Source organism: Panthera onca, chromosome C1 (assembly GCF_046562875.1).
Source record: "Panthera onca isolate mPanOnc1 chromosome C1, mPanOnc1 haplotype 2, whole genome shotgun sequence".
Lineage (NCBI taxonomy): Eukaryota > Metazoa > Chordata > Mammalia > Carnivora > Felidae > Panthera > Panthera onca.
Window position 1 is genome coordinate 94,201,989 of NC_138346.1, and position 16,403 is coordinate 94,218,391.

Consider the following 16,403-nt stretch of genomic DNA (forward strand, 5'->3'; position numbering starts at 1 on the left):
AGGCATCCCCTAACCCTTAAAAACGTGTCATTGCAGCCTGGCATTGTAGGGCCTTATACCCAGCCCACTTTGAGGAGGTCTCTACTTGGCTGTCAATGTAGCTTAGCCAGTCAGTGCTGGAGATCCAAAAGTTAGCCAGAGAAATGACCTTTCTATGAGCACAGACTACGAGAAATGTTGAAATGAATCCTTTCAAAGCAGTAGCTCTCACCTGGGGGGGGGGGGGGGGGGAGGGGATTCCCCCCCCCCCCCCCAGGAAATATTTGGTAAACTCTGGAAACATTTTGAGTTATTATACTGGGATGGGTGGGCAGGTGGGTAGGTAAATTGCTACTGGCATCTAGTGGGTAAGGGCCAGGGATGCTGCAAAACATTCTACAGTTTTTCAGCCCAAAGTGTCCAATAGTGCTCAAGACTGAGAATGCTTTTTCAAGATGAGGGCCATGGGATGATAATAATTATGAAAAAAAGGGTATATCCAAGCATTGCAATCCCATGAAATTATCAATGGGCAGAGTTCCAGAGCCTCCCTTCAGCCCTTCTACTGGGTCTCACTTCAGTGCGTTCTCATTCCCCCTTACTCCACACACACCATTCTCTTCCACCTTTACTTCTGTTGGTCTTCTTCTCTCATGCTATGCTAGGAAGTTATCCCACAAAGGGCAATAAATGGTAGAGGGTGACTGCTGCAGATTCTCCAGCTTGCACCCAATATCTGTCTCCCCAAAGACCACAGTGTTTACTCACTTAATCCTCACCACAGCCTGTGACTCCATTTGGAACACTTCCCACTTTTCTCCTTTTACTTAGAAAATAAACAAGGAGTGATGAGGTACCAGGCCATTGTTTCATTGTCTGCAAATGACTTGGATTAATTTAAATCAATCCTATTAAGTCCAACAATTAAAATCTGAAACCTTCCGAAAATCCTTCTTTCAACTGAAAATGCAAACTGTTTGCAGCTTGAGTGGAGGGTTCCACAGTGTTAAGAAGCCACAGAAGGGGGGAAGAATTTTTCAAAATCAAACAAATAGAGGTGCTCAACCAAACCATAGCCAGGTGCTGGATGTTTATCTGGTAGAGCCAGTGCATGATTAAATTGATTTACATATTACAGTTCAATTAACTAGAACCCACCTCATCAACACTCTTAATTAAAGGGAATTACTTCCTCCTATTTGACTCTGTCAGAAGGAAAGTAATGTTTATTGAGAGCTAACTGAATTCCAGGCACCCTCATCCATGTGCTCCTCAGAAAAGCCCTACCAGTTAGATATTACTCTCTCCATTTTCAGGCGAGAATACCCTCAAAGAAGTTAAGCTACAAGAAAGGAGTTATGTCCTTTCTCCTATGTATACTATCAATGTCACTGAAGCAGAACCACCACGTTCTGGGGCACATCCTCAAGTACTCAACATATTCAATCCAAATGCTGCTATCTTTTCTAGGTTGACTTCTGTGTAACAACAAAAACAGTCACCATACATCTTGAGGGCTTCCTATACGCCAAGGTACTTTGATTATTTGATCTTCACAACCGTCCTATGCAGTAGGTATTATTATTTGACTATTTACAGATGGAGAAACCAAGGCAAAATTTATCCAACATCACAAATGTATGAGTGGGAAAGCCTAAATTTGAACACAGGCAGTCTGACACCACAGTGTACCTTCTTAAGCACTACAGTAACTTTGTCATTTTCCATCATGTCAGCCAGGAGAATAACCATGAGGTCAAAAATATATTCTATGCTCTTCAATCCTCTTCAGGGTTCAATCACAGACACTTGCGTGATTGTACTTTGTAAAGCAACAAAGCAGACACTGATATTTTACAAAGATTTTCACTATTAGACACTGAAGTAAAATGGGGTTAAGTGCCTGGCAATAAATAGGAGCTCAATAAATATTTATTGAATGAACAAATGAATGAACAGCCATGAATTTCTATTCCTAAGAGCACACCACACTGTAAGCATTCTGATTAATGCTTGCATATGACTTGACCTCCTTCGCTCATTTTTTCAGGGTTTTTTTTTTTTTTACAAATTAAGCATTTTTTTAAAGTTTATGCACTTATTTTAAGAGAGAGAGGGGTGCCTGGGTGGCTCAGTTGGTTGGGCATCTGACTTCAGCTCAGGTCATGATCTCGCGGTTCGTGAGTTCGAGCCCCCTGTCAGGCTCTGTGCTGACAGCTCAGAGCCTGGACCCTGCTTCTGATTCTGTGTCTCCCTCTCTCTCTGCCCCTTCCCTGCTTGCACTCTGTCTCTCTCTGTCTCTCAAAAATGAATAAATGTTAAAAAAATTTTTTTTAAAAAAAGAGAGAGAAAACGCATGTGCATGCGCAAGCAGAGGAGGGGCAGAGAGAGAGGGAGAGAGAGAATCCCAAGCAGGCTCCATGCTGTCAAAGAACAGCCTAATACAGGGCTCGATCTCACAAACCATGAAATCATGACCTAAGCCAAAATCAAGACTTGGACACTTAGGGGGCTGAGCTACCCAGGAGCCCCTTTCAGGCATTCTTCTCCTTTTTTTAAAAAAAATTTTTTTTTAATGTTTATTTTTAAGAGACAGAGAGCATGAGCAGGGGAGGGGCAGAAAGAGAGGGAGACACAGAATGTGAAGCAGGCTCCAGACTCTGAGCTGTCAGCACAGAGGCTGATGTGGGGCTCAAACCCACGAACCGTGAGATCATGACCTGACCCAAAGTAGGATGCTTAACTGACTGAGCCACCCAGGCACCCCAGACATTCTTTAATTGAATAATTTATTGAACAACACCCTGGGCCAGGCAGGTATGAAAGCTGCTCACAGTATAGTAGACAATGTAATCCTTTCGTGTTCTAGATACACTGCTAAATTAGCTAAAGGACTTTCAGACTTTCCAAACTGCCTTACATTTTAAGATCTCAAAGTTTCCACCCACCCACCCAATTTTTCTATTACTTAATACCCTCTCACTCCCAGTCTTGCTTCCACTGATTCCCCATTTAGGGAAAAGCAGACCCCTGCCCACCTCGAAAGCTGGTTGAGAAGCTTCCAATCCTGGTGTTCCTGTTTCACCAGCTCAATGGTGGCTGTCTGTTCACGTCATGAAGATAAGAGCAGAAATTCTGCCAAACCATTGGATATGGGAAAGAGCCCTAAAGGCAGTTTCTTGGCCATCTGTCCACAGGAGACAACTTGTTAGGCGCTGGAATTGAAGAAGGAAATCAAGACCATCATTCTGGGCCACATCCTACTTCCTCTGGCAAGCCTACTCAGTCTCTATCAGTCCAAAGTGAGCTTTTCCATCCCAAATTCTTAGCACATGAAGTCTGTCGCATATAAGCTAGCACAAATAAAAGGCTTTTGAAAAGTTAAAAGCAGCTATTGTGTGTCATTGCCATTATTCTTGTTTCATTTTTAAAATACATTTTGCTTCTTAACTACTTTAATGTCTTAAGTGCAGAGACCTTTGCAGTCTAACACAGTTAATTCATAGATTTCATTTGATTTGATGAAAAAATCAGATTCCATAAGGTTGTGTCAATGTTGGCTAAAATTATATAAGGTTAGCTCAGTTGGTGAGAACCAATATTTCTAGGGGTGCCTGGGTGGCTCAGTTGGTTGGGCATCCAACCCTTGGTTTTGCCTCAGGTCATGATCTCACGGTTCATGAATTCAAGCCTTGCATCGGGCTCTGCACTGGTAGTGTGGAGCCTGCTTGAGATTTTGTCTCCTTCTCTCTCTGCCCCTCCCCCACTTGCTCTCTATCTTTCTCAAAATAAATTAAAAAATGAATTAAAAAAAAAAAAAAGAACTGATGTTTCTAAAGCCAGGATCAAGGGTGAGTCCCACTGGGGCCATCTTTAAGGTAATGATATATACATAGATGCAAGAATAATGTCTATCTTGTTTATAGCTGTAACTCCAGTGTCTAGAGCAGAAGTGGAAAGCTTTTTCCATAAAGGGCCAGGTAGTAAATATATTAGCCTCAGCAGGCCATACAGTTTCTGTCATAATTACCCAACTCTGCCATTGTAGCAGGAAAGCATCCAGAAACAATACATAAATGAATGGGCGTAGCTGTGTTCCAATAAAACTTTACTTGTGGACACTGAAATTTGAATTTCATATGCTTTTTAAGTATCATAAAATATTATTCTTCCTTTATAATTTTATAAAAATGTAAAAACCATTCTTTGTTCCCAGGCTATGAAAAACAGGTGGCAGGTCAAATTTGACCTGAGGGTTACAGTTTGCTGACCCCTGGTCTAAACAACGCTTAAAATATAGTAGAAATTCAATGAACATGAATGAATAAGTGAAACTCTGAATATAGGAAAGTTTACTTTTTAAGTTTAAGGAATGAAGAAGAAACCCAATGAACCAGTGAGGTTCAACTATTTGCAAAAATAAGACACCTACCACTTGTAAAGCTCTTTACCATTCACAAAATGCTTTCATAGGTGGGACCTCAACATGGGTCTGTGTGCTGCTTTGTGCCATATTGGTTGGCAAGATTCTGCTATCTTACTAGGTCTATTATTTAGGAAAGAAAGGTCTGTGATAGCAGAATTGCCTTTGTATCCACTTTTGTCCTCTACCACTCTCATCTCCCAGAGTGCAGGTGAAGGTGGCATCTCCTTTTAGAACTCCCTATAGTTAGAATGACGACATCCCACCAATAAAACCTAGTGGGGTGCTGACTAACCTTTCTCGTGAGCACAGGCTGTGCTCCTCCAAAAATGATAATTACCAGTCACAACTTTTGGCAGCAGCTTGCCAGTTAGTAAATAGAACAAAAGAAAAAGCCATAATCCACAGCAATGAATAGTGTTTCATAGCCACAAGCTGAGCCACAAAAGCCCAAGAAAAATCAATGGTGCAGAAAGCATTTTTGGACCTCACCCCAGCTTTTGGGGAAGTGAGGATAATTCTGTTATTCCCCTTTAGCCTTCAGGTGCCTTGTGGGAATGTCAGAACGAATCTCCAAGTGGCTGCCACTATTATGTCACTTACTAGACATGTCCCCAATTGAACTTCCTTACTTTATAGAACATTCTTTCCAAGATGAGAAGCCCAACTTCTGCCTCAGAAGACTCCAAGAAGCTGAAGCAACTTTAAAGTACTTTCTGTTTTAAAGTGGGTTATCTGTTCTATGTGCATGACAATACAAAAATGACTGGTCAGTCACCATGGTCCAGAGTGAAAGAAGACAAGCTAAACTAGCTAAAGTGGCCTGGGGGGGGGGGGGGGGGGGAATCCCTGCTGAGCCAAAATTCTATCAGTATGGACTGAAAAGTGAGAGAGAGAGAGAGAGAGATGTGTGAGAAATAATAAATAAAATGAGAAAGGACACAAAGTGCCAATTTATGAAAGAGGAAATAAAACAGATAAACAAAAATATGAGGAAATGTTCAACCTCACTGGCAACCAAATAAATAAAAATCAGAACAACACAATACTTTTCACTTATCACACTAGCAAACATTTTCAGAGTAACAGTGTCTCAAGTGTAAGGATGCTGTGAGTCAGGCATCATAAAGTGCTACTGGTCAGGTGCAAATGGACCAGACCCTCCCAAAGTCACTGCCACATGCTCCAGAAGCTGTGCTGCTCATTCCCTCTGACACAGAGAGGCCATTTCTGGACACTTAATTTTAGGAAACAATCCTAAATGTTAAAAATATTTTGTGCACAAAGTTGAGTTTTGCACTTAGAATTTTAAAAAAGGCAAGAGATTAAATAAATATCTGGCAGCAAAATGAGGATTAAGGAAGCTATGGTGAATCCACTCACTGGAATATAATGTAACTTCTTAAATCACGTTTACACAGGCCACTGGAAAATGTTTATGATGTGTGAAAGGAAAGAAGTAAAATTGTGCATGATGTCTGATTATAAATATTTTGAAAAGTCTATGCACATTAAAAAAAGATAAATTAAAATGTCATTAGCAGTAGTTAAGTCATAGTCTTTTTGGTTGATTTTTAAATCTTGGTTTCTCTGTATTTTCCAAACTTACTGTAATGAATAATGAAAAGACAATCAGTTTGTTTTAAAAGGTATAGGGCAGGGAAGAAGGAAGTGTACAAGCTCCTTCCTAGGCTATAAACACTCCAAGATAGGAACCCAGTCTGTTCCTTTTTTTTTTTTTTTTTTTTCAATCAGCTCAGGGCCCAAGTAGGTGCTACATAAATGATTGTTGACCTGAAGTGAACTTGGCATTTGTAGTGTCAAGCTAATTAAAGGAGAAGGCCGGTATACTGAGGTGGCTCTAAGCCACCAGGGTAGCTAGCCTACTTAAGCAAATCAAAATCTAAGCCTGAGTAAATGCTCAAGGTTACAAAATCAAAATGCTAAGGACAAGCAATCACAAATAGCCAACAGGCTTTAAGGTATAGTCAATCAAATAACTTCCTTTCTTTACTTCTGCATCTTTTCTATGTAAGTCTTTCTCCCAGCTCCTATCAAGGAGCGCCCCTAACCACTTCTGGTTTGATGCTACCGTATTCTGATCAATTTTTGCTCAAAGAAACTCTTAAAACTTTTTACTATGCCTCAGTTTATCTTTTAACAGTTTTACATTTTTTAACAAATCAGACATGTACATTACCCTCAGGTATTTTTTTTAATTTTTTTTAACGTTTATTTATTTTTGAGATAGAGAGAGACAGAGCATGAATGGGGGAGGGACAGAGAGAGAGGGAGACACAGAATCGGAAGCAGGCTCCAGGCTCTGAGACATCAGCCCAGAGCCCGACGCGGGGCTCGAACTCACGGACCGCGAGATGGTGACCTGAGCTGAAGTCGGACACTTAACCGACTGAGCCACCCAGGCGCCCCTACCCTCAAGGTATTTAGATTCTAGTAGTAGAATTCACTAGTAGTAGAAATCTTAATATTATATTCCTGATAGAGACTTGGATATAATCCAGTGTTCCTGAACTGACAGTCATGATCTCATGGAAGGGTTCTAGAGAATTCCACAAGTAGAGGAGAATGGTAGTCACAGGCCAGACTGGGTTTATGAGTGAAGCAGTCTCAAATCAATACACAGTCATGGCACCATCTTTACAAGGCTGGCCAGTTAAGGACCTCATAGAGGTGATATGCATCTGGGGTTTCTCAAAAGACTTCTCCCAGAGAGGTCAGGTCTTTCATAACCCACAGGAAAGTAAACATACCAGAAAACCTTAAAGGAAATCTCTAAAAGGGTTAGGCATTCATACATGACGGCAGTACCGTGGGGCCTGAAATGGGAACAATGTATAAGTGGTCAACCCTAAATACTCCATTTTTGTATTGTATTAGAAAGGAAATGTCATGTTAGGGAAGAACTTCCTTCATTCTAATAAGTCCCCAAAATATAGCAGCACACAACAATGGTGGTTTACAGCATGTAACATAATGCAAGTTTCAGAGGTAAGAAATGCCAGCAGAAAAAGACCAATGTTCACTTTTGCGGAGGGCATACCCCAGGTCCGTTATTTTATTACTTTGATAGGCTCAGGAATCAGGTGGATAACAGGGACTGGAAAGGAAAAATTAACATTTTTCCTGTGGTTAAAATCAATGTTTTAATAAGTAATAATCTCATAATTTGTATTATTCTGGGAAACAAACTGTCCTACCATGAATATAAACTCTCTTCAAAAAATATGTGTTTTAGTGAGAAAAATACTATCTGATTAGATTTAGATTTTAAGTCCACACAGTAAAGAAATTTCCATTGGTAGTTTCAATTATATGGTCATTTATGAATTGTAATTTGTTTCTTTTTTATGATGTGTGATTTACTTAGTCAAGCATACAAGTCCACCCAGGAATTACTCAAGAAGGTTAGCCTCATACTTTATTGTCTGATTTTTAGATATACCTATATAACTCTTTGGCTGTAAATCAGACATTTGCCTTGTTTCATATAATTTTTATTTTTCGTATTATTTTATTGTATTTTATTTCTATTTCTATCTGCACCCAACACAAAGTAAAACATCTTTTTTTTTTTTTTACTTTTTTTTTTAATGTTTATTTACTTTTGAGACAGAGAGAGACAGAGGATGAACGGGGGAGGGTCAGAGAGAGAGAGGGAGACACAGAATCCAAAACAGGCTCCAGGCTCTGAGCTGCCAGCACAGAGCCCGACATGGGGCTCGAACTCACGCACCGCAAGATCATGACCTGAGCTGAAGTCGGACGCTTAACTGACTGAGCCACCCAGGAGCCCCACAAAGTAAAACATCTTAAAAAAATTTTTTGACATTTATTTTTGAGAGACAGAGAGAGACAGAGCACAAGTTGGGGAGGGGCAGAGATAGAAGGAGACACAGAATCCGAAGCAGGCTCCAAGCTCTGAGCTGTCAGCACAGAGCCCGATTCGGGGCTCGAACTCACCAACCGTGAGATCATGACCTGAGCCGAAGTCGGACGCTTAACTGACTGAGCTTCCCAGGTGGCCCACAAAGTAAAACATCTTAAACCAGAGTTCCTTATTGGCATGTTCTTATGGACCTCTGTTATGGGCTAAATTGTATCCCTCAAAATTCATATGTTGAAGTGCTAACTCTCAGTTAGCTAACCTCAGAATGTGGCTGTATTTGGAAATGGGGTCTTTACAGAGGTAACTGAGTTAGGGGCGGCTGGGTGGCTCAGTCAGCAGAGCATCTGACTTCGGCTCATGAATCTCACAATTCATGAGTTCGAGGCCCACATTGGGCTGTCTGCAGTCAGCACAGAGCCTGCTTGGGATTCTCTGTCTCCCTCTCTCTGCCCCCCCCACCCCCCCACTGGCACTTTCTCTCTCTCTCTCAAAAATAAATAAACATTAAAGAAAAAAAGAGGTAACTGAGTTAAAATCAGGTCTTTGTGGGCCCTAATCCATGACTGGCGTCTTTATGAAGAAATTAAGACACAGATCCTCACAGAGGGAAGGCCATGTAAAAACACAGAAAGAAGATGGCCATTTACAGCTAACAAGAGAAACCTCAGAAGAAACTAATCCTGCTGACACCTTGATTTCAGACTTCTAGCCTCCAGAACTGTAAGAAAATTAATCTGTTGCTTTAGCCACCCAGTCTGTGGCTCTTTGTTAGGGCAGCTCTACCCAACTAATACAACCTGTATCTAAAATGCTATTACAGTATGTCTTATTCTTGTCTCTTCCATTTAATATAAACAAAAAGTGGTTCTTAAGATATACATTCAATCATTCAACAAATATTCATAGAGCATTTGCTACATGTCAAGTGTTGGGATATGACAGAAACAAACAAATCTCAGGTCTCGTGGAGTTTACAGACTAGAAACAAGAATTATCTTTCTTCTGGAATTACTCTTCATTTCAGAAGTAGGCCTTATACATTGAGCTACTAAAAATCTTCAGAGAGAATGGCTAGGAAAAGAAATTTTTAAAATGAAGATAAATGAAATCCTAACATTTCCATCGTATATCATTAAATTACTAGAAGCCCCCTATGTTGGATGGATGTTTTGGGAAGCAGATGCTGAGAGTGTTAGGAACGCAACAGGTCTATTGGAGGGGATAGCTCAGGAAACATCAAAGGGAAAGGAAGGAGATGGGGGAGAGAAAGCCTTCAGACTGTGATCTTAGAGAGGAAGCAGTATTGGGAAGAGAGAGCCTCCAACCACAATGCAGACTCAGCAAACCAGTTTGCCAACCCATTTGGCCAACCCAACTGGGAGTTCCAGGGGAAAGGGCACCAGTAGAGAAGCAAAAAAGGGCAGAAATGGCCAGGTCCTGGCATTCCAAACAAGCTCAATCATTTCCTGGGGGCTGCCTGGGAAGAGCCAGCATAGTGGCCTCTGCTAGGGAGCTTGGTTGTGGCCTGAAGGCACTCACAGCTAGAGACTGTCAACTCATCAGGCTCCAGGCAAGTTCTTTCTTCAAGGGAGTTCTGAGCAGCACCTCCATGGCTACTGCAGCTCTCAAAAGGCAAAGCAGTATCCTGGTTTTCTAGGGAGGTTTTTTTTTTTTTTGAAGTCAAGCAATTTCTTTACTCTTAAAACATAAGAATATCTCTCAGCAAGTGCTTTAATAACCCAAATCAAGGTCTTTAAGGAAATGTATTTTTAATACTCAATATAACTTGCCAAATACTTATATAGTGGGAAGACCTAAATTTTAAATTTTTGTTAAAGTGTGATATAATCCTATAGCCAAAAGCAATATTTGCCACCCCCCTCCCCCAAAAAGTTGTGCTTTAGAATTCAACATTAGAGTCTGGAATCTAAAAAAGTCAAATATTTGAATTATGGCTTTTATTCATTCATTCATTCATTCATTCATTCCATTATTACATGCCAGGTGCTATGCTAGGTGCTAAGCATAGCAAGGCATACATAGCCCCTGCTCTATGGACCTAGAGTAGGAGAAGTAAACAAATATCCAAAGGCAAAAAGTGCATATTTATGAACTGAGCTTAGTGCTCTGAAAGAAACAAAGGAATCTGATCTAAACTGACTTAGACTTAGGTCAGGGAAAAAATCCCTAAGACATGTTGACTTTGCTGGCATCTTAACGATGAATGTGTGTTTGGAGAGAGTTTAAGGTACAGGAAAGGACAGCATGAAGGACAAATACAAGGGCCCCGGGGCAGGAAGAAGTCAGCAAAACTAAGTGTGGCTAGATTTCCAAGGCCAGGGGGAGAGGTGGTGCCACATGAGGCTAGGAAGTCAAGGCAGAGGTCAGACCCACCTGAATAAGCACATGTCATAAGGCACATCAAGGACTTTGATCTTTGCTCTAAGAGCAATGAAAAGTGTTTTAAAGCAGGAATAGATAACACATTCAGCTTTGTGTTTTGAAATAACTGACAGCAATGTGGAAAAAAAATTAAAATAAGACTGAATTGATTTGGGAAGACCACTTAGCCAGAGAGTATATACACGGTCCAGGTGAGAGATGATGGTCCTAGTCACAGGTTACCATTTCTTTAACCTCTACAATGTGCATCCCAAAACAGGCCCCTTGGGAAGGCACTATTCCACAGCATGGAATAGGAGACACTACCTTGTCCATCATCGAAATGAAAGTCATGGGCACTACAAATAGACACAGGTTTACTTGCCAAAATTTTAGTTTTCCGGTGTCACTTCAAACCTAATATGTCCAAAAAATTTAAAAAAAAAAAAAAAAAGGTCCTCTATAAACTAGATCTCTGTCCAAACCACCTTTCCCCATTTGCATACCATCTTATCTCCTTATTATTTACTTGTGAAATCTGGATGTCACTTCCCTCCCTTTTGTCCCTGTGTCCAGTCTGTTGTTCACTGATGTGGTCAGGACAGAATTATACTCAGATCTCCTGGCTCCTTCTACTATGTCCTGTGTCCCTGCTCCAGGAACAGGGCCAATTCCACATCTCTGTCCAAAAGAACTATAGTTTATAGGAACAAAGACAGTTGAACTTTGTTTTCTCATTGCATTTCACAAATGTGGTGAATAGGTTTAAACCTCTTCTCTTTCATGTAAATTTCCTGTACTGCTCTGGTTGGCTTCTCCCCACATTCTTAAATCCAACAGTCCACACTATGCAATTTACTTCTGAATCACTGTCTTGTTCTTTAATTGGCTGCAATTTCCCGATCAGTGAAATGAGAGATTTAAAAGAGATTTATAACAAAATCAATCTTCAAACAAAATCTTCTGTGGAGAAACATCTAAAACATAAAGCTGTAATTGTTCTGATTATATAAGGGGTGGTTGGCCTGGAAAACCTTACTTATGCCCCTCTGCCTGACTTTCTAGCTACCCTTTAGGTACCTTATTTGAAGGATATAAGAAGCTTAACTTGAAAATCACTAGATTTGAGGCCTCTAAGGTCTCTTCCATGCCTAAAATTCTATGGTCTATCATTTCTTAATCATGACCAATTGTCATTAGGTCTTATACTTTCCACTTGATTCTCAATGCAACATAGGTCAGGCCTTTTTTTTTTACCTCCTACCTGGAATATTGCAAACTGGTTTCCTTAAACCTCCAGAACACTAGGTTGAATAGTGCCCTGCCCCCCTCAAAAAAAACCTCATGTCTAACTGGATCCTCAGAGTGTGATCTTATTTGAAAACAGGGTCTTTGTGGACATAATTAGTTAAGGTGAAGCCATATTGGAATTAGGTAAGCCATAAATCTAATATGACTGCTGTCCTTATAAGAAGAGAAACACAGAGGGGCGCTTGGGTGGCTCAGTCGGTTAAGTGTGTGACTCTTGATTTCCGCTCAAGTCATGATATCACGGCTTGTGAGTCTGAGTTCCACGTTGGGCTCTGCGCTGACAGTGTGGAGTCTGCTTGGAGTTCTCTCTCTCTCTCTCTCTCTCTCTCTCTCTTGCTTTATCACAAAATAAGTAAATAAATATTAAAAGGAGGAGGAGGAGGAGGAAGAGAAGAAGCAGAAGCAGCAGCAGCAGAAAAAGAAGAAGAAGGAGGAGGAGGAGGAGGAAGAAAGAGACACAGAGAAGACATGCAGGGAGGGTGCCAGGGGGCAACAGAGGCAGGATTCAAGTGATGCTGCCACAAACCACAGAACGCCAAGGATTTCTGGCAACTACTAGAAGCTGGAAGAGGCAAGGAAGGATCCACCCCTAGAGACTTGGTTCTGCTGACACCTTGGCTTCAGGCTATATGGGGCCAAACCCAAAACAAGGTGATCAGTTTGGAAGTAAGGTAGTAGCTATGAATGAATTTGGGTTGTGGATGGATCTGAGATATAATTTTTTAGGTAAAATCAGTAGGATTTACTGATAAATTGGATTTGAAGAAAAATGAGGCATCAATAGGTTTCTGGCTCAGGAAATTAGGTACATGAAGATAGCACTTGTTGAGATGGGGAAGATTGGGTAGATTGGTTAGGGGTACAATGTAAGTTGCTATACAAAATGGTTCCTGAGCATAGTGGCTGAAAGAATATGGAATAATTTCTCTCTCACATAATAAGCCATAGGTAGAGAGTCCATGATTGGTAGCATAGCTTAGCTATCCTAAATGCAATGTTTCTGTTTCTGGATCTAAGTTAGCTGTTCTGCCTTCAGCTTTCCCAACTGCCTGCCAGCCCACCAGGAAAGCACAGTTTTGGAGCCACCAACTGGAAGTGGCACACCCCACTTCTGTTGACATCTCATTGGTGAGAGCCAGCGACATGACCACACCTAACTGAAATGGAGAACATAAAATAGAGCCTTTGGCTGGACAGCTGTATGTTAAGCTAAAATTGGGAAGTTATTTTACTAAAGGAAAAAGAGTCAAAAGGATGGTGGTAGACACCAGCAGCCTCAGCCACAATGGGGAGTGATCAATATGGAAGCAGGAGTGATGAATATGTAAGGGGGGGGGGGTCCTGTGGGGTATCTAAGTGGAGATGTCAAGTATGCAGCTGGAAATATGAGTCTGAGGAACCCAAGGGGTAAGATGAGATCAGAGATATGTATTGGGGAGTTAGTTACCTCCATGCAGATGGCATTTAAAGTTATGAAGCTAGATTAACTCAAGTACAGTAGATAGAGAAGAGAGCCAAGGACTGGACCCCGAGGGCCTCCAATACTTAGAGGTTGGATAGAGGAAGATGAGCTTGCAAAGGAGACTGAGGAGACCAGTGAGATCGAAGGAAAGTAAAAAAATGTGTGGTCTATGGAAGCTAAGAATAGAGAGCATTTCCAGAAGGATGACCCATTATATAACTTAATCAGAAGCCTGGTAAGATGAGGGCAATGATAATGTATCTCTAATACCTTTCCTACCTCCTACTTTCCTTCAGTCTTTAGAATATGCTTTTAGTCTATCTATCCAAATGTATTTCTCTCTACTTCCCATTCTAAAATTATGTCCATATTCTCAGAGTCTCCAAACATGTCCATTGTTTCTCACATTTGATCATACTCTTCCTTCAACATGGATTGATATTTCTCCCCATTATCTAGTTACCCAAGTTAGCCTCATTCTCCAAGACTCCTCACTCATGAAGCCATCTTTAGAGGCCACAGTTGAACAATAAACTGTTTTCTCATTGCATTTCATGTGATATTTTTTTCTTTCTAACTCCTAAGGGTAGAGACCATAGTACATTTATTCCATATCCCCAACAAGCTAATAGAGTGAGCCAAGCTAATGGGTACTCAGTATTTATTGACTAAGGTACAAATATAGTACTCTCTGGGTACAGTAATTGGGAATAGATTCTTGGCATGCTAGATGTGGGAGGACCTTTGGTATTATCTGATCCAACTCTCCAACTCACACATGAAAAATCTAAAGTCAAAGAAACATGAAAATGTTTTCTCTGTATTTAAAGAAGAATACAAGTTAATATTTAATCACCTTCCTCATCGATGAGCACCACTGAAACACCAGGCCCCACTAATTGCACTTTTCACTAACATCCCTTTGCTTCAGTTCCTTCTATAATTCCCTATCCAGCATCTATTAAGCACCTGGTAAGTGTCAGCCTCTGTGATTATGAACAAGATGAAGTCTTGCCCTTGGGGACTCTGTAGATATAGAAGCTGGAGTCTGCATTGATTTCTCTCTTCTTGATGTCCAGCTATGCTCCAGTTTTCCAAGGAACAGTGAAGCATAGGCATAGACATAGAGTAAAGCCCCATCTTGACTGTTTCAGTTAACAAAAACAAGTTCACTTGCATGAGCTGAATTTTACTTACCTCACTACAATCCCTCCACTCATATGCTACAAACTGTGCTGTGTAAACTATATTGGGTAAATAAATATATTTAATATTTGGAGGTATCAAGCTCTTCTCTAATTCAAAAAGCCCTCCATGAATCTTAGTGAGATATGTCAATCATCCATATGATGACTTACACAATAAATGTTTGTTGTGAACCAGAGAAGTTCTTAACCAGCTTTTAACCTCTCAGTATTTGTTTTCAGCACTGTGGAAAGGCCACTGAAGGGTAGGATGAGAGAAAATTTATTGAACACCGAAAAGGTGCCAAGAAAAGTTCAAGGAATCTCCTTTCAGGGAGATCCTTATGAACACTTTATGAAGCTATTCGAACCCTGGGTAGTGCTGGTTTATGCTGACCTGGCTGTGCAGTTCACAGAAAGTAGACAGGAGGCACTTTTACCCAGACCCCAAAGGCCAAGGGTAGGCCAGCTCAAACCCTGTAAAAGGAACTGAGTTATAAAAACTCCTCGTGTTCCGTGACGTAGGACTCTGCATGACTAATTCCCCATGGGGTGGCTCCAGCAGGTAACAGCCACAGCAGAGAGTCTGCCAAGGAAAGGGCATCCTGAGATTCACCACCTCACTACCTCATCATTAGTGGAGTGGAAAGGAGACTATCCGGCTTGGAAGCACTTGGGATGTGCATCTTGGTTGCAGGCTCAAGGTTACACATTAGTCTTTGTATTACACATCAGCCCTGCCCAACAAACACAAATCCACTGGCAAAAAAAGCCTCCCAATGGGCCAAAGACGCACATGTTGAAAGAGCCATGGTGTGTACCTGGAAAGGATACAACCTCACTGCTTCTCATCTCAACACTGCCTTCAGATTTTTGTGTGGTAGAATGTTGTTTGCATGTTTGTTTTCCCAACATTTTTAAAAATTCATGTTTTAGAATTTAAATTAGGCATTTAAACCCTTACTTTCAAAATGAATGTAAATTCTGGCCAAGATGCTTATTCTGCTATAGTTGGGGGTAGCATGTGATCTTTAGCCCTTAAAGGAAGCCTTCTAACTGCTCCAGTGAAATAATAATAATAATTTTAATAATAATGGCTATTATGATTAAAACTATTATTATCTAAAAATGGCTGCCTACTTTTTCTTTGTTCTTTCCCCATCCTTCTCCTTCATTTCCTTTCCTCCACTGACTCCATACAAGTGGCTAGAGTGCACATGCTAATGAGTTGCCCAGACACTTAAGGATCTTAATCCCAAATCATAAAGACCCTAAGAAGGACCTCAGCTGCCATCCATAAATTTTTATTTAAAAGCAAGATAAAAATGGAATTAATTCAGCACAGAGCCAGCACAGTGAGGGGGGAAAAAAATTAAGTGTCAATTCAAAATACTTATGTGTGTCCCTACCCTTTCTCAGCTCATAACTTCTGCACATGCTTAATAGGTCATGTCATAGCTAATGCATCTTCCTTCTAAGAACAGCTTCATAAACCCCCCCTTAAATCCAGTTATCACAGATGATTGGGGAATCGAAACACGGAGGCAACTCCCTACTTTCTCTAATTGGAATGGCTAATTCAGCCATAACAGCAGTTCCATCCAGATGCCCAGATTGGTTTGGAGTATGGAAATCTGTAGTGAGAGGATTTACTCATGATGCTGAACAAAGAAAGCCATCATTATCTGTGGTCAGAAAAAAGTATTCTAATTAGTGTTAATATCCTCCTGCTGAGCTTCCTGTCATCCACATTTT